We start from the raw sequence: 19,687 nt of genomic DNA on the forward strand, positions 1-19,687 counted from the left end.
CTCTGTAACCAAACATAGAGTAATGCAGCAAAAGAATGAGTAGGGAGGGGAAGCTTATGTGACGCTGAAATCAGTGGCGCGGAAAAAGCATGGGGTGAGAGAGAATGAAGAGGTGGAAGCCATGAAAATCAAAGAGGAGTTATGGGAGGGTTTTTATTTCTAATAAGTTATGGGGTTTGGGCTTTGGGTTTTGCTAATGTAAAGAGAAATGCTAGTTGTGTGTTTGAACTTTGAAGTTGGTAATGAATGTACAGAGTCGACATTTTAAGGTTGGTACATCTAGAGACTAGGGCATGGTGAGTACTACGTGTGAGGTTTTGTTTGGGTTTAGTGGGAAGACCACAATGTTTTGTGTCCCTTGTGGGTGACACAAAACAAGACACAAGATTTTTCTCTTTTGCTTTGAGAGAAATTTATGTGCATAAATCAACCAAGTCATTCATAAACAAACTCTAACTTGGATTTAAAAAAAATGGTTTATTGTTGTTTGTTTAGAGAAAGTGAAAACTTTCAAGGAAATCATGAATGGCCATAACTTGAAACTGAGGTTGTGTAGTGTTCTTCCTTGGTTTATTGACTCCATATTGCAGAAATAACAGCTGTGAGAAGCCAATATTGCTGCCATTGAAGATTCAGATTCCTGCAGTATACATTGAATTGTGAAGCAGTAAGCTGAACAGTGAAATTGAGAAGTGAAAGAATGCAAATTAGATATATAACCAAGCAAACCATAAAATTCCAAACTCAAAAATAATAAGAACTTAATAACTAATATTAAAGTTGAAACCTTCAAGACCCAAAAAACAACCTTAACTATGACAGCAATCACAAAATCTTTAACTTGAAACCAGACAAGTCCTCAGTACAATTGAATCATTTCTAAAGTTTCTGCCAAGGGGGTTGGGATTCATTGAACTAAATTATCACTATTAATTGTGGAAATGCATTCATTTCAATTCTAATGATTGATGTCATTGCTAGGAAAAGTGTATAGTAAGTCTTTTAGTTAAAATATTATTTGACTGCACATACAGCTATATTCTTATATATTAGAAGCAATATACAATCATATAAGGCAAAGTCAAACTCGAGTATCTGATTATTTGAAATAGAAGATTCAAGCAAATCATAAACAACAATATTCAAGGTTGGATTCTAAGACCTTTGACTGGTCTCACCCTTTGGTTCCACCAATGCGATTGACCATCGAAAATCATCCCCGTTTTCTTCTCCTCACTGGTTCCTTGACTGGTCTTACCTTGCCTGAAAAGAACACAAGCAAATACTAATATTCAAATCATTTAACCATAAAGAGATGCATATGTAATCGGTATAAGAGGGGGAGTACCATGTCCAGTCCCACAGTCAGGAGGATGTGTCCGTGTCCGTTACGGCCTTCGCGGCCGATCCTCACTGTGTGAAGCCTCAGGTGGGGGGGTGGGTATCTCTGTCTGGATGGCACCAGGGGTGGGTAGCCCAGGGGTGGGCATGAATCTCATCTCATCTCTACCACATACATCTGCAGGGATAGTGCCGGTAATCAGTGGGGGAGAGGATGTGGGTGGGCAGGTATCATCGCGAACCATGGATGGGGACCGACATGTCTGGGCAAACGCATGGGATGGACCCGCATCATCATGTGCCATGGAGCCCATGTCATAACCAGTGTCCAAACACATCTCATCTGATGTCTGACTTGCCTCCTCCATCATGTGGTCATGCACGGGTGTGTGACGCCCACCTGATGTGTGACGGCGAGCAGTTGTGGGGCGCCGACTAGATGCATGGCGCTGACTAGATTGACGACCTCCATGCCCTTGACGTCCACCTGCTTGTCGACCATGCCCTACAGTCGATTCACTTGCGTTGCCCAAAGTGCGTGCATCGTCCAAGGTCAATCGACTGATCTCTTCAACAGATTGCAAGGCATTCATACAATCGGTGTAGATCTCAGACCCTGGTTCGAACTTCGCCATAATCCTCAACTGTGATTCAACCTGTCACAAGTATACAAGAGTAGTGTTAGGATTTGGAACTAAACTATGCGAAGCGAGGTACATTTATAACAGAACAATCTTTGTAAACTTACCAAAGTGTCCCAGTATGAGGTCTCTTTTGTAATATGCCGAACAGTGATGGGACGATACCACACCATATACTCGTCATTGTAGCTCATTACCCCATGAAAGGGTGGTGTTTCAGCAATTGTGGCATGCACAACCCATCTAGCAATATGAGTGGCATGTTCTTGAACCCAATTTTTTTCGTGCTTGCCTTGGAGTGTTATCTTGTGAAGTTCAATTGAAGTATCAACATTGTCCGATACGCCTTGCTTCATCCCAAACTGTCAAAGAACAAGTTCGGGGTGATGGTCTTCAACCACCCAAAAATGTATGAGCGGCACGATGGACCTCTATATGTGTTGGCCTGCCGTACAATATGCGGGCAGGGAACCCAAATAATCTCTATATGGCTCCCAGACAATCTACAATGATCCAACAAATGCAAACAACCATATTAACAATATATGTGTAACAAATGTGTAACAAATGTGACCAATACATGGCAAAGTGGTTCCCACTTGTAAGGCACGATACCTGATTTGGCCGGAGCAAAGCAAGCGACACACGATAGGCACGTAGGACATGCATTGGATGGTCAATTGTTATCTTAGCCCCTTTCCATCTACCAAACAACACAGACATAACCTTCATATTAGTTACTTACATAATTCCCATGCGAAAAAAATTAATGTGAAAATGTAAAACAATAACTAAGTTGAAGATCCTACATACCTGCAGCAAGTGGACCTGGGGGCAGTGCTTGGTGTGGATGCCTCATCACAGGACATATTTATGGAAACCTCGCCCACGCCCACAACTGTACTAATAGCAGTGCACCTCCAATTTGCTTGGCTGTCTTCTCTGATGCCTTACAGAGGTGTCTATACAGCCAACTTAGTGTTGCACTACCCCAACTATAATTCTTTCCATTGCTGATTGGATTGAAAAATTGTAGATACATGATTTAAAGCCGTTCGCCAGACTTGTCCATAAATAATATACTACCCAACATTTGGAGTATGTAAAACCGAGCATACTATTGCACACGCACCTCAATGGCGTCAGCAGGAAGAGGGTTGCGAAACTGCTCCTCCAGCCATTTGGCTTTTATCCTCGGCCCTTCCAACACTGCAGTGTTCTTTTTTGTACCAAGTGGTCTGTCCGGTGGAGGGGGGGTACCTAGCAATTCCATGCAAAAGTCACGCCAGTTGTCCATATGGGTAAATCCTACCACCAGCAAGCCATGTACAGGTACCCCCATGATGACCTCTATGTCTTGTAGCGTGATGGTCATCTCACCGCGGAGCAAGTGGAATGAGTGCGTCTCTGGCCGCCATTTCTCCACTAAGGCCGTGATCAATGCATGGTCAAGGTCCATATGTGGGAACCGAAGTAGCCAATCTAACCCCGCATCTGTGATATAAGTAGCAATCCGTGGATCTAACCCATCATCAAACAAACCTTTATCTCGGTGACGACAAGTCAGAACACCTGGCACTTCCTGCAAACAAAGTAGTTTAGTATTAATAATAGTATTCACTAACCACGTAATAATTACACTTCAAACATAATGCCCAAAATCTTTCTACTACATATATTGACTACGATTTTGGATACAAGTGCATACCTCGCCTGCCAAAGGAGCATCCCAAAGCAAACTTGAACAATGCATAGGTTGCCTCGTCAAGACAGTCCCTATAGAGGGTCCTGCTCGATGTGGGTCCATACCTGGCATAAATTAAAGGTGATTAATGGCCCATTAGCATATTCATCAAATACCCATAAGCTAAATCAAAATGATAGCATCTCATTGATAGCATCTCACTAATTTTTTTATTTGTTTTTATATCAATAATTTTTTTATGGCCTTTAAGAGGGGAAATGCTATTGTTGAGGGTGGCTCAAGTGTAATTTTATTGAACCAAATTGCTAAAGTCAGTACCTATATATACATGTTCTTTATTTTAGATACATTTTCAATGTTTTAGATATTAAGAAAAAAAATTTTGGTTATTAAGAATTTTCTTACCATTTTTTAGCATACTTTGATGATGAACAAAATTTTATAAATAAATGTTATATAGGAATGGATATTTTTCCTACTTTACCTTTTAACTTCTTGAGAAAGATCGTTTTGTTTTTCATTTTCATATATATCTAGTATTAAATTTTCTTGTGCATCATGCAGGTTAGTTTAGATCTAAAATGCAAGCAAATATCTCATTCTCAATTTCTTTTGTTACTTCATTTCAATCTAAACACATGGGCATAGATTTTTTTTTAATAAAATTTTTAAAATAGCAAGTTTGCAACCCATCCACCTCCCTAATCATAATGCATGAAAGAATGAAAAATTCATTAGATTTAAAATAATCGATATAGATGTATTAGGGTATACTTTAAATTAAAAAGAATGATGGTATATTGGTCCCTACATTCATGTATTCCCAGAAATAAGATTATTTGAGATACTTTGGTCAAATGAATTGAGCTATAGATGAAATTATGCTGACCCAAACATCCATCCTTACTAAATTTTAAAAAGAATGTTAGCATATTAAGGTTATGGTTGTAATGTAGGAGATCAATTGCCCAATAGGAATCAAGACTAAATACACTATAATTAGCATATCTCAATCACTATGGAGAAAAATCTTTGCAATTTATTGTGCAGGTCATTATAGTGATTCCCATTAACATTCTAGTTAGTATAATTCATCCAATGACAATATAACTAGGAGTTAGAGCAACGACAATAGTTGGGACACCCACAGTATTGAAAAAAATTATAAAAAATTATCAATTTTTTCCTTCCAAGTATATCATCCAGCCAAATAGCCAACAAAGCACTAGCTATGGCACCACCTAGCATTGTGGATATGATCAATTTTTGAAACCATTAACGCTCATCAATGGTTGGAAAATCTTGGCACATGTAAAATAGCGCTACTAAGATTACACCTATAATCATGAAATGTGTGTAATTTATTTTTATGAGATTCTACCTACAATTAATCATGGAATACGTTTATACATGTTTGACTTCAAATTAGTTTTTCTCAACTCTACTCATTATAATATTTTCTCTATCATATAAGATAGGAGGAAATTTAAGAATAAAATTTTGGTATGGAAATATTGATTATATAAAAAAATTATTGTTATTTATATGTTTATTAACATGTTTAGTATATAGTAAGTGCAAAAATTTACTCCAAAGTAGAGATTGGTTTTAATGCCACCTCTTAATTTTTACTATGAGCTACTGAGATTAATTTGATACAACCCCTCCCAAATCATAGTGCATGAAAGACATTCTGTGGGAGACATTCTGAGTCTACAATTTCTCGACTCACAATTCCTTAACACTGATTAGATACACATTTCCCTACCCATCTTTAGAAGTAAAGCAAGGTAGACAAGTGGGAAGAGTTCTAGCTACAAACAGTTACACTAGGCACTTCTTGTAATGCACGTACTGTGCCAATGCCTTGCACGGGCTAATTATTGATAGGCACAAAGTGTAAAAGATTAATGGAAAATGTGGAAGCTACCACCAATTTTACAACAAATGGCTTACAAACTGACATGAGGATGAATGTGATGACTGGCACATAAACAACATAAGAAATAAATTTCTTAATTATTTTTTGTTTTGCATTTGAAAATTTGATACATCAGTTTGCAAGCCTTATGTCACATTTGTAGTATCCCCAGTATCACCCAAAATTAATACCACAACTAATTAAAGCCTGCATTTGACGGAATACAAGAAGGCCTAAAAACAAAACAGTTGCTCATAAAAAATTAATATCATTAATAGAGGCTGCACTATCTAATTTCATTCCTACATTTTCTAATCAGATATAAATCATACCTTTATTCAATGAAAAAATATTTGAAAGATAAATTAACCTAGAAATGGCAAGGAAATCGCTAAATACAAATAATACAAATGATGTTGCACAATCTACCCTTCTAAGCCATCCTAAATCCTTTTCTTTCATTACCTTGGAGATTTAGCTGAGAGACACTTTCCACAGGAAACAAGCTTCAGCAATGAATGTGGTTTGAGAGTGCGAGGGCGCCGGCGATGAAATGGGTTTGGGAGTGCGAGGTCGCCGGCGATGAAATGGGTTTGAGAGTGCGTGGTCGCTGGCGATGAAATGGGTTTGGGGTTTGTAAGTTTTGGGTGTGGAGAGTGAGAGTGTGTCTGGTGAGTGAGTGAGAAATGAGAGATTAGATTTGAACTTTCACCGGTTTTAGTGAGCAATACTCGAGTTTCATGTACTCGTGTTCTGTTAACAATACCCGAGTACCTGAAACTCGAGTATAATGGCCATCATATACACCAAACAGATGGTTGCCAATCCAGATTGGTACTCGAGTTTCAAGAAATCGGGTACTGTTAACAGTACTCGAGTACATGAGACTCGAGTATCAAATGCCATTATCCCATCAAAGCTGGCGGTGAATCCAGATTGGTACCCGAGTTTAGTGGACTCGGGTACCGGATTATACAGTACTCGAGTTCATTAAACTCGAGTACTAAGTGACATTTTTTAATAGAAATTCCATGCTGGCATGCCACGGTGGAAGCATAAAATCTAGTACTCGAGTTTAGTGAATTCGAGTATTGGAAAAAGTGGTATTTCACCAATTACTTCCGAAACAGTGTTTTTGGCCTAAATTGTTTTTAAAAAGATGGTATTGGGCCGATTTGGCCCATTTTGGGTACCCAAAAAAATGGCTTTACTGACCGTTACATTTTGAACCCCTGCCTCTTCCGTGTCCTTCGCAAGGCTCCCTATGCTGCAACAAGCAGAGGAACACAAATACAACATTACTATTAATTAATTCCATTCACCCAATATATAACACCTCTGCTCTCACAGAAATGTGAACCTGATCAAATATTATTTAGACATTTTCTACGGAGAAATTATTTCGTAGATCCGGTGTAGTATGTCTCCCTCTCACACAAGTGTAGATCCTATACATGGAAATATTTATGTGAGATGGAGGTGTAGAACATCAGCGATACTGAATAATATTAGCCTTCTCTATGATATAAATATGATTTTCAATGAGAATAATTCAGTTTTCTCTATGATATAATATGATCATCAAGCTAATTGATTATAAAGGCTGAAAATTTAGTCTAGAGTCATGTAACTCAATTGGTACTTTTTTTATGTTTCCAACAAAAATATTAAGGATTTAAATCTCATCTCCCCTATTGTAACTATCATATTTTCAACCAATTAAAAGATGTATAAAATTTAGTTCACCTAATGCCGTGACCAGGGCCGCATTTGATGTGTTCAATCCACAAGTTGTTGGTACCAGGGCCAATGGAGATGCCATCATCCCCAGTTTTGATGGTGGAGTTAACTATTGCAACATTACTTGATAGTTGTGAAGGAAGAATTCTGGTTTTGCATCTCATGCAAAACCCACAGCGGAAGCGACGAACTAGGGTCTATTTCATTCATGATTGATAACGTGCACAATGTAAATTTCAGAATTTAAGAACAAGATAGCGTACCTTGGTGTAGAGAAATTCAAAACAAAGATTAGAAGCACTTGGGAACACTTTTAATCTTCACTCCAATTCCACTTTACGCCCAAGATGTGTGGTCTCTCAATCAGTTTTTCAAAAGGAGAATGAAAGTGTGTCTCACACTCTCTCACACACCGTTTATTTTTCTTTTCTAATCTCTTCTAATAAAAATTCTGTATGTTTCTCCCTTTATAACTAACTGATTATCTAATTGGGTTGGCCTATTGGGCCTTTTCAATTGGGCTTTAGTGTGTGGCTTGGAGTGGGACCAAAAGGGACCAATAAGACACTAGCTCCAATGGGCCTTGGGCTTTTCCGTCAACTCTTGACAAGTCCAAAGTTACCATTAATTATATTTAATACCACTATATAAATATAATTGCACTCTAGGCCTTATTAATAAATTATATCCCAAGACTTTATTATACACGTAACCCCTTCATAAAATATTCGTAGTAATACAAAGTCATAAATGTAGACTGCCACTTTGTAAATTACTACATCTTATCCTTGAGTACCCGGTTTAATTCTTTAAAGTTATTCATTATATATTTATGAAATCCAATTTTATAAATATATACTTTAGCAATTTCTTACTAAAGTGGTTAGGCCTAACTCTCTGAATAACTGAAACCATTAAACTTATCTCAAGGGAATATTTTATATCTCCATCAAGAGACTATGAATTCCATCTTGAGAATATATGTTCCATCAACACTAAATGTGGTTGCCCAACATACTGAGGTTTTGACCATCACTTCAGATCTCACTCCTGATATATCAAAGCAACCTACACTTCATGATCAGGTCCATTATTCTCTCAGGATTAAGAGTTCATGCAAATAGAAGTCGTGAGATTTATTATTCATTTGACAGTCGTTAGAAGAATAATAAATCTCACAGCGGTCCTGTTTAATATGTTTTAACTCTTAAAACATATCAACATATCAACTAGAAGTTTCCACTTCCATGATCAAGACAAATCATCGTAGTTGACATGTTATAGCCTTCGCAGATGAAATGCCCAATTTCATCATCGACTACGAACTATAAATTCTGAGTTTACAAAAAACTTGTGATTTACATCTTCTGTGACTTTTCACATAAATCACATACAATGCATCTCATGGACTATATGATAATGTCCCATATTCATGTTACCATTATTTTAGATAATAATAAAATAACTTTATCAATCACAATATTAAGTCATACATCATGTCATACATAATGTCATACATAATATCATACATAGCATCATACAATAGGATTTAAGGGCACTAATCCTAACAAGTTGAACATGGATGCTGTCTGTGTTGGGGCTGTTCCCGGAGGCTATAATTTTGATTCTTTCAACATGCACATTCTGGCAGCCGTTGAATACAATATGGTACATCTGACTATTTAGTGACAATAACCCGTTGATCCTAATGTTGTAAGAATTGGTAAAACTTAATGTCTGCAATCACCCACAAGAAATCTATTTTAAAATAAAAGGCTAGAAATAACTATCGAGATGAAATGCTAGTACGTAGGTACATGTTCAATAGTAACAAAGGACAATAATAATTACCATTGTCGTGATCAGGGCCGGCCCTAGGCTTAGGCCACTTAGACAATCACCTCGGGCCCAATTAGAGAAAGGCCCCCAAATTTTAGGGCAAAAATTGAAATTTTTTTTTTTTTTTTTTTTGAGATAGAGGAAAAATATTAGTTTTACATTTTTCTTTTACTTTTAAGAAGTACAAAAAATTGAATAATGCTAAAGATAATATAATTTTAAATACACAGGGCTTACAAATATGTGTCACTAATTACAAGAAATAATTTAGATAGGAAAATATTGTAAATACTATAAATTTTACTTTAAAACCTTTATACAAATTGATGTGACAATTAATATAATTTGTAGACATCAGCAACCTATTAAATGCATTTTTAAATTACTTAGTGATACATCTTTATAAGCATCATGTTGTAAAATTTATAATATCTCTAACATCATTCATTCAAATACTTGTTTATTATCATCTTGAAGTGTCATTAATTACATTCATTGCTACAATTTTTGTAAGTTTTTTTAGTAAAATTTGTTATAGTTTTAGCATTTCTTCGGAAAAAAAAAATATCACAAGATAAAAAGAATGACAAAGTTTAACTACAAATTTAGTTGTAGCCTTAGGCTAAATACTTTTTTTTTTTTAAATGTGAATTTTGACAAATCCACCATTAGATTACATCTTCTTCTTATTTCCTCCATGCTTGCAAGATTTCAAGAAAATTAAAAATCAATAGCTATGTTATCAATAAATTTTTTAAATTGCAATCTTTTGTAATTTAAAATTATGCACAAAATATAAACTTATAGATCATATAGTAAATAATATCTAATTAACACAAAATTTGAGATGTGTATTAAGGGCGTAAAGAACATACAATTCGACAGTTAGATTTTCAAAATATATTGTAATATTTATTTTATTGAGTGAGTTTATAACTTTAAGTTACAACTAATTTTGTAGCTAAACTTTATCCTAAAAAGAATGCATGTTTGTTATATAAAAATTATGATATTGAAAACGAGTTAAATATTATTTAATTAATAACAAAATGCCCTATTTAAACATATCACTTTAGGCCTCAAAGTTTGTTGGGTCACCCCTGATCGTGATTATTATTTATTTTGGTGATTATTGTCATCATCGTATATTGACTTATATATATAGCCTTTAGGCGAACGTTTATGAAAGTAGCCTCAGCGCTTTCGGCCTTCTAGACCTTTCGGTTTTTTTCTTTTTGGGTTAGCTTTTTTAACAAGGCACATTGGTGGTTCAAGTGGTTGATATATGAATTAAGGGTTTCTTCTTCCTCTTTCTTCTCATTCTACTATTTTATTTTATTTTGTTTTGTTTTATATGATGAGTAATATATGAGCTACTATGTAATTAGTATGAATGCTCATGAAAAAATACCGAACAAAACAGAAGTCTTTGTGTCTTCATTTAAAATTTAATAAAGTTGTCAAACCCATGCAGAGACAAATATAACTTTATTTTTTTTATAATTATTGAGTTATGGCTAATGTATAATAAAATTGATTTTGGCAGTAATTACATGTAAAAGTGATATTGTATGGAGATTACCACCTTAACAAAATAATAAATACACTGATTTGAAAGATTTGACTTTGAAATATTGTTTTCAAAAAATTATAATCATGGAATGAATTACTAATAAAGAGATCAGAAAAGCACAGAATCAACAAAGTAATACCGTGGCTCCGCTGGGACAGTTAGTGGCAGCAGCTTTGCAAGCCCACAAGCCTGATCCTTTGGCATCGAGTGCTCCTACAATAATGGTAACTCCGCTAACACCTTCAAAGCTGAGCCAATTACTAGCTTGGCCAAGAACACGATAATCTGCTGGAATGTGATATCAGAGCTTTTGCATTCACCTTTGAAGGCCAGGGAGCCAATCAAGTACCTTCCCTTAGGCACATTTATGGTTGAAGAGTCCGAGGAAGCACAAGCTGTAGAGCATGCATTAAGAAATGCTGGGGATGAGTCTGTTTTGCCATCTGGTTTAGCTCCAAAATTTATGACATTGTAAACTATATTTGCACGTGATATGTGGGAGACAGAAAGAATGAAGAAAAGGGTGTAAAAGAGCCTTGAAAACTTGGCCATGTTGATTGGCTTAGGGAATAGGGAGAGAGAAATTGAGTTTTTTTATATTGAAGAAGTTTGAGAATATTATGTTAATTAATGGAGAGATGTTGAAGAGACTTGGAGTATATTACAACATGTTGAAGGTGGTACTTAATTGGGGTTAAAGAAATTAAGGGTGGATGCATGCATTCATGCTGTGATGGAAATGCAAAGAAAGCTGCGCCGGTACTTATTTGGTGGCCACTCCTTTTATGTGACTTAGCTCCTAATGCAATCGGCACCAAATTAGTTACAGATTCAAGGAATATGTAATACTTGCATTCAAACTTATGAGTCTCTCTAACTACGTAAAATTATATGGTTACGTTAATGGTCGTCCTCTTTTACTAGGTTATAAAAGAATGAGTAAATCAATATTTACCCATCAAAAACGGAAGGGGAAATTAATGTATATATAGTTCTATCTTTTTCTTACATTTGGTAAGGTCTTTTGAGAATGCTAAATATTTTTAACACACATACGGGAATATGAGAGAAGTTTTTTAAAGAAACTTACAATAATATATATCTAGAAGGGCCTAACTTTTGCATATCCACTTGGTAAGGTCATGGTTATGTTACTTTTGGTGCGTTACTGTTAGAAAAACTGGTTTTGTATCTCATACAAAACACATAGCGGAAGTAACAAATAAGGATCTATTTCATTCATGACTGATAGCATGCACTATGTAAATTTCAGAATTTAAGAACAAAATAGCGAACTTTGGTATGGTGAAATTCAAAAAACAAAGATTGAAGTACTAGGGAATACTTTCAATCTTCACTCCAATTCCACTTTATGCCCAAGATGTGTGGTCTCTCAATCAGTTTTCAAAGGGAGAATGAAAGTGTGTCTCACTCTCACATACATACCATTTCTTATATCACTCATAAAAATTCTGTATGTTTCTCCCTTTATAACTAATTGATTATCTAATTGGGCTGGCCTATTGGGTCTTTCCAATTGGACTTTAGTGTGTGGCTTGGAGTGGGATCAAAAGGGACCAATAAGACACTAGCTCGAATGGGCCTTGGTCTTTTCCGTCAACTCTTAACAAGTTCAAAGTTACCATTAATTACATTTAATACCACTATATAAATATAATTGCACTCTAGGCCTTATTAATAAATTATATCTCAAGACTTTATTATACATGCAACATCTTCATTAAAATATTCGTAGTAATACAAAGTCATGAATATAGACTGCCACTTTGAAAATTACTACATCTTAATCCTTAAGTACCCGGTTTAATCTTTTATGTTATTCATCATATATTTATGAAATCCAATTTCATAAATATATACTTTAGTAACTTCTTACTAAAGTGGTTGAGCTCAACTCTCTGAATAACTAAACCCATTAAACTTATCTCAATGGAATATTTTATATCTCCATTAAGAGATTATGAATTCCATCTTGAGAATATATGTTCCATCAACACTAAATGCGGCTGCCCAACATACTGAGGTTTTGACCGTGACAAATAGATCTCACTCCTGATATATCAAAGTAACATACATCTCATGATCAGATCCATTATTCTCTCAGGATTTAGAGTTGATGTTAATAGAAGTCGTGAGATTTATTATTCATTTGACAGTCGTTATGAGAAAAATAAATCTCACAGCGGTCTAGTTCAATATGTCTTAACCCTTAAAACATATCAACATACCAACTAGAAGTCTCCACTTCCATGATCAAGACAAATCATTTTAGTTGATATATTATAGTCTTCACAGATAAAACGCTCATTTTCATCACCGACTACGAACTACATTTTGAGTTTACAAGGAACTTGTGATTTACATCTTCTGTAACTAAATCACATACAATGCATCTCATGGACTATGATAATGTCCCATTAGTTTATTTATAGATAGTCTCATATAATTAAACAATTTAATTATTTATAACATACCAATAAATTAGATTTTTAGGGCATAAACCCCAACAATTACTACTAAGGAAATGCATTTTACTAAATGCTATATATGCTAGCGCTATATTACCTTGGCTAGCAAGTATGGAGTTGTGACCTTTAGCTGTCCAGCACACATTAAGTCATATGGAAAGTTTTGTTTATAATAGTATCATTGAGCCAATATCGTGCTTGCTCATTATCTTCATTCAATTTGACATCACTTACTACACTATTTTAAAACCCAACAAATTTTTAATTTTATTTGACGAATATTATATATCATTTACTACTTCTTCTTTTTTTTGATATAAGATAGAATTTCTACTCTAGCCTAATCTAAGTGTATATGTGTGTAAAGCTCCCTCTTGGAGACTTGAACCCCGGCCTTTACCCCCCACACCCCACAAACATTTATACTTGTAGAGTGACCACCGCATCAAGGAGGAGCAGTGGTATATATCATTTACTACTAGTTTGTTTAAAAATAAAAAATTATTTAATACTCTGGTAGTATCATAAATACGTATTCCTCTCTCTCACATGAATTGTAGATTCTACCATAAATTTAATTAGTAGGACACACAGTTATGTAAGATGAGAGAATACAAATTTATAATACTCTGTGAGTACTCAATAATTACTCTTTAAAACCGCACGCCCTTGGTGCAGTGGTCACTCTACCAATATAAATGTTTGTGGGGTGTGGAGTGCAAGGGTCGAGATTCAAGTCTCCAAGAGAGAGCTTCACACACATATTTACTTTTTTTTTTATATTATACAAGATAGAATTCTACTCTAGTCTAATCTAAATGTATATGTGTGTGAAGTTCTCTACTAGAGACTTGAACTCGGGCCCTTGCCTCTCACACCTCACAAGCACTTATACTTATGGAGTGACCATCGCACTAAGGTTGTACGGTGATACGCACATATATACTTAGATTAAGCTAGAGTAGAAATTTTATCTTGTATAATAATAATAATAATAATAATAATAATAATAATAATAATAATAATAATAATAATAATAATAATAAGGAATGACAACCCCTTTATCTTTCTTCTTCTTTGCTAGTTAACAACATAATTGATAAAGGTACTTCACTCATGTGCACAATGTGGCATTACAACCCTCTCTTTTTGTATAGATTGTATTTTCTTTAACTTCTATGTTTTGAGAGTCTATATATATACACAAATTTTTTCATTTTAGTAGGATTTCCTTATATTTTAGTTCTAGTTAGGATATAATGTGGGCATCTTGATCAAATCAAACATTAGGAATTTGGGAAGGTTAGGAGATACCACAAAATATATCAAAAGCCTATAGAAACAGTTTTTCATTTTAGTATGATTTCCTTATATTTTAGTTCTGGTTAGGATATAATGTGGGCATCTTGATCAAATCAAACATTAGGAATTTGGGAAGGTTAGGAGATACCACAAAATATATCAAAAGCCTATAAAAACAGTTTATACACTTCACACTGAACATTGATTATGACACAATAATTACCATTAACATAATGGTAAGGAAAAGCTTACATTATAGATAGTGAAAGGTAGCCATGATAATTAAATGCACCACAAAATGATGCATTACCAAATACAAAATGATGACCTAATGTTTTGGCATTATGACCGTTTGATATCCTATCAATTCATCTAGGAAACCGAGTAGCCCCAGATGACCGAAAAGTTCGATTTACCTTTTCCTCTATTTCAACTCTTTCTTTTTGATGAGGGGTTCTCAAGTGAGATTTTATTCAACAATATTGGAACTCTGAGAATTTTTTATTATTGATCTCCTTTTTTTTAATTTAATGATTGAGATTTCTATATAAAATGTGGAAAATGTAGAACTTAGGATTTGTTTAAAGATCCAAATCTTAAGTTCATATTATATATATATATATATATATATATAAAGATAAAGTAAAATCTGAGAAAAAATTTAATTAGATTTCAAATTATATTTTGATTGTGAGCTAATTCTGTTTTATGCCTTCTTAAGTTTTTTAATCTTTATGTAAAGAGTATTAATTAGTGTGAAATACTAGCAGTCCAATATCAAGAATCAACTTTGTCATTTCCCAATAAAGAGGTCCAACACCTTCTCTAGTAGAAAAGCCACACGTGTCTACCTTCCACCACTACAAAGAGATGATGGACCCAAAGAAAAACAACTCTTCCTTTTTGTTAGGGAGGAATCTACATCTAAAAATGCCTTTACCAACCTTCTTTGTTTGAATCATCTCTTTTCTCTTTCTCCATTGTAAATACATACACTACTATAACTATTTTCCATAAATTATTAGATTATTCAACAAGCTTGAGCTTGTGAGTTTTCCCCTCTTCAAACATAGAGGATTTCCATGTGGAAAAAAAAAATCTCATTTTCATCTACATTTTTTTATTCTTTAACTTTATTTTCTCATCATCAAGCACCAACTTTCAAATGGTGTGTGTGTCTATATATATATATATATATATATATATATATATATATATAGAGAGAGAGAGAGAGAGAGAGAGAGAGAGAGAGAGAGAGAAGTTTCTTCTTTCTTTCTTGGCAAAGGGTCAATTTTCATTTTGGTCCCTACTTTTTTGGAACACCTATGTTAGTCCCTCAAAATTAAGAATAATTACCATTTTGGTCACTACCATCATTTCACTAGCAAAAATATCATACGTGGTAGACGGAGTTCATTACTGGCACACTAAATGCTGACATAACCATTAAAATAATATTAAAAATTTATTTGGACAATAAAAAGAATATTTCGCATCCACATCAAATTTAAATTTTTAATAATAAATGAAATTCAAAGAAGAAAAAAATTTAAAAAAAAAACTGAATTAATCACACACAAACCCAAAAATTCAAAGAAGAAAATCAAAGAAAGAACCCAAAAAATCAAATTCATCCCTCTCTTCTGTCATCTTAAAATCTCTATCTCCCTCATCTCAAACTCTCTCCTCTCTCATCTCAAATTATCTCTCTCTCTCTCTCTCTCTCTCTCTCTCTCTCTCTCTCCAAACCACCATGATCGGCCAAACCTTCTCTCTATCTCATCCTCTCTATTTTCCTCTTTCACTAGCCTGATCCTAGCCCCCATTGTCATTCCCCAACGCCCCCCCCCCCCCCACCTCAAGCAGTGGCTCTCAAACCCACACGATTGGGTTGATGAGGGAGAAGGTAAGGCTTTGATAGGCCTGTTGTTTGGGTGATTTAGATGATGCTGGCATCAACTTTGCCACACCACTGCCACCATGTCGATGTGGTACTATTTAAAGGCTAATGTAGATCTGACATGGCATTTTTTAAATTGTTGTTGATATTCATTTTCATGACACGTTTTCTATAAGTCCGATTCAACTAAGCCCAATATCCTTGTGGGTCCAATTCATATATTAAATTCTATTTTATTCTTTTAAGCATGGTTCATGCTCATGTGACATATTGGAAGAAATTGAGGAAGTATGATTTGGAAGGTATGGGTCGATTTCTTTCAGAACTTTTGCATGAGCCCAGCCTATGCATGCTACCAAGGGGGCAAGAAACACTGGTAGCACCTCAAGTTCATGGAGGAGGTTTTGTACCTAAAATTTCCACTACAAAAGAGTTTGTATGCTTTTGATGACTATAGCCTAACTTTTCTTCTCTGCAATCTTTTTGCCTAAAGCACACAGCTAACCGTAAGTGGCTAGCCTTACCTACTATAGCAATCAAATGTAGACTCCAAGAGCCTGCCATGTCTAGGAAACATCCACCCATGAATTCAGACCACTTCATTTCCCAAATTATGCAAAAAAGCAAACCATTCTTCTTACCCAATTAAAGCAAATCTGACTATAACCTCTTATATTTCAAACCTGTTATATTTTTATGCATTTCTCTAAATTTTTGTTATTGGTATTTTGATTTCTCTCTTGTTAAAGCACCATTAACCACTATTCACTAAATATTAGAATTTTTGGGCTTTAACACTTTCTATAAATAATCACTTCTAAAGAACCCAATTAGAGATTTTGATAATTCTTGCATTGATGGCTCTTGTCGCAAAAATATCCCCAACAATCGCAAATGATTTTTTTAATATTATTGTAATAGTCATATCAACATTTAATGTGTCAGTAATCTATGGCCGCATATTAGAGATCAAGACATAGAAAAAATCTCAGGTGAGATGGGAGTATAAGCCCCTTGTCTCACTAACATGTGGGACCCACACGCGTGGGTCCCACATGTCAATGAGATGTGTCAGTACTCTATGGCCGCATATTAGAGATCAAAACATAGAAAAAATCTCAAGTGAGACGGGAGTATAAGCCCCTTGTCTCACTAACATGTGGGACCCACGCGCGTGGGTCCCACATGTCAATGAGACAAAGGGCTTATACACCTGTCTCACCTAATACCTTCTCCAAAACATAAGACCAAAAATGCATTTTTTTTTTTTCTAAAATCTTTTTATCATCCAACACGTTCCAATTCAATGCACTCTAGTCTGACAACAACCAAATTCATGATCTGATTTAGTTCTCATTAGAAAATTGTCCAGTGGTGCAATGAAGCATAGACGAACTAGAGTATTTTGTTCATCCAACCATGTCAATTTTCAGAATCAACACTGGTAAGAGACTTAAGGGGTGTTTGGTAAATGTGTTTGAAAACATGTGTTTTGTTGTTTGAAAATATGTGTTTGAAAAAGTGTATGAAAATACGTGTAATGTTGTTTAAAAACTGAAAAGAAGTGTTTAAACAAGTCTACCAAACAACCCCTTAATTTCCAGTAGTATAAAATCCAAGTGAAACTCCAAATCATAGTCTACCAATTTGTTTAAGAATAATACAATTCCCAAGAAGACTTTACCGATTCCTTTAAAAAATAAATAAATAAATAAAACATTCATAGAGAAGGCAATTCCTACTTTTCCATTGAGCTCCTGTAAAGAGGCATTTAGCGTCTTCCCTACAACCCGAACGTAGTTGCCAAGAAAGGTTGTTTTCTACACCAAACCACGCAATAAAAGAAGAACAAAGCTCTTCTCTAAATTAGTTTGGAAAAAAATCATTCAAACTCCTTATATATCTTTAAGTGTTAGTTTGGATTGCATTTTAAGTCTGGCATTGCGGATCTGCATTTCATTTCTATGGGTCCCGTGCACTGTTCACAGGACCTACAAGTATGGAATCTGACAAAATCAACTTTAAAACTAGATCACACGACACTATTCACACATTTTAAAATTATTTTGCTACAGTATTTTTAATTTTCAGTTTTCAGCAATAAACAGTATCCAAATAGGGTGTAAGTTTTGAAAATCTAATCATTGATTGAACATTCCAATTATATCACTCATGCTTGCAAAATTTTAAGAAGATCAAAGATCAATTGCTATGTCATCAAAAAAAATGTTGAAATTTCAAAATTTTGTAGTCTAAAATTATATATATATATATATATATATATATATATATATATATATATAATTATAGTTCGAATAGTAAACAAAATATGATTTGAAAGAAATTTGGTATGCGTATTAAGATCATAAAAAACATGAAACTCAAAAGGTTAAATTTTCATGATTCACACCCAAAATAAAGATATATGAAAAGTTTGAAAAGTTTCTCCCTAAACTAGTTTAAAAATAAATTTATCTTGAATTTTACTTTTGGGAATTATATGATCTTCTATCAAGCAGCTCTAGGAAGACTTCCTCTTTATTGCATTCCTAAGTTGGCGAACAGTTTTTCAACTCCTAACTTCAATATATTGGTTTCATATTTCTCTCATTGCTGTCTCACCAGCTCTCGAACCTCTGACTTGATACTCATAAGCAAGGTAGTCAAAATCGGGATCCTACGTAAGATCGTGAAAGGTAGGTAGGATCGAAGATCGTAGGATCGAGTCGTGGATCGTAAGATCCTACCTATTTTCATATTTTAAGCAAAAAACTTATTGATAGTGACTTTGTATGTTATATAATCACTTAAAATATGAATCCATCCATTAAAAAAAAATTACATCATAAAATGTAATTTGCATGCACTACATCGTTCTTATGTCATTCTAATGATGCAAAATATATTTAATTTTTGACATAATGTATCTAAAAAGTTCAGTACATGTTTAATTAGAACTAAGTACCAAAATATTATCTACACAAATGGAAAATTCACTTAATTTTCTTTCTAGCCAAAGTAGACATTGTATATTTGTACTAGAGCTGCAAAAAAAAGAAGACACCAAGATACAGAGCATGCTCAAAAAATCACACAAAGAATTCATCAAACAGGTTGTGTGCAATTCTAAACTACTAATTGTGTTTACTAATATTTCTCAAAGATTCAAATACTGAAGATCATTTTTCAAATTTTACTTAATTTAGTTAACAAAATAGAAAAATAAAAACCTTAAA

At 34.4% G+C, this 19,687-nt stretch overlaps 1 long non-coding RNA gene and 1 pseudogene across 1 annotated transcript; both read right to left on the minus strand.

The window, feature by feature from the left end:
- LOC142608070 (polygalacturonase-like) overlaps window positions 1–11,312 on the minus strand; it is a 38,826-nt pseudogene extending 27,514 nt beyond the window's left edge.
- Window positions 546–1,389, minus strand: LOC142608414 (uncharacterized). Its single transcript, XR_012839486.1, has 3 exons — window positions 1,349–1,389; window positions 1,179–1,263; window positions 546–640 (listed from the first exon to the last, which is right to left on the minus strand). It is a non-coding gene; the product is annotated as an uncharacterized LOC142608414 (long non-coding RNA).
- Window positions 11,313–19,687: the final 8,375 nt, after the last annotated feature.

This window comes from Castanea sativa, chromosome 8 (assembly GCF_040712315.1).
Source record: "Castanea sativa cultivar Marrone di Chiusa Pesio chromosome 8, ASM4071231v1".
NCBI lineage: Eukaryota > Viridiplantae > Streptophyta > Magnoliopsida > Fagales > Fagaceae > Castanea > Castanea sativa.